The following is a 665-nucleotide window of genomic DNA, read 5'->3' on the forward strand; positions in this document are numbered from 1 at the left end:
CTTCATTGCTCAGCCCAAGCACACACCAAGTGGGCCCGGAAGTGGATTTTTATGTCATTTACTCATCTCTGTACACCCTAGGCTACTAGTTCTCTATATATAGGACCTTTTACTATTGTATTTTACATCTTTGGATCTTTGGATTATTTTTAGATCCTTTGATCATCTTTGGACATCTAGTTCTTAGATTATTGGGAGGCTGGCCATTCGGCCATGCCTAGACCTTGTTGTTATGTATTTTCAACGGTGGAGTTTCTACACACCATAGATTAAGGTGTGGTGCTCTGCTGTACCTCGAGTATTAATGCAATTACTATTGTTCTTCTATTCAATTCCGCTTGTTCTTGTTCTAAGATATCACTTGTTCTTCAACTTGATGAATATGATGATCCGTGACACTCATCTTCATTCTCACCTATGAACATGTGACTGACAACCACCTCCGTTCTACCTTAGATTGGGTGAATATCTCTTGGATTACTGATACACGATGCATGGTTGATCACCTGACAACCGAGTGCTCGCCTGACAAACGAGCCAGCCATTCCGTGAGATCAGAGTCTTCGTGGTATAGGCTAGAACTGATGGCGGCATTCAAGAGAATCCAGAAGGTCTAACCTTGTCTGTGGTATTCTAAGTAGGATTCAATGATTGAATGACTATGA

This window comes from Arachis duranensis, chromosome 1 (assembly GCF_000817695.3).
Source record: "Arachis duranensis cultivar V14167 chromosome 1, aradu.V14167.gnm2.J7QH, whole genome shotgun sequence".
Lineage (NCBI taxonomy): Eukaryota > Viridiplantae > Streptophyta > Magnoliopsida > Fabales > Fabaceae > Arachis > Arachis duranensis.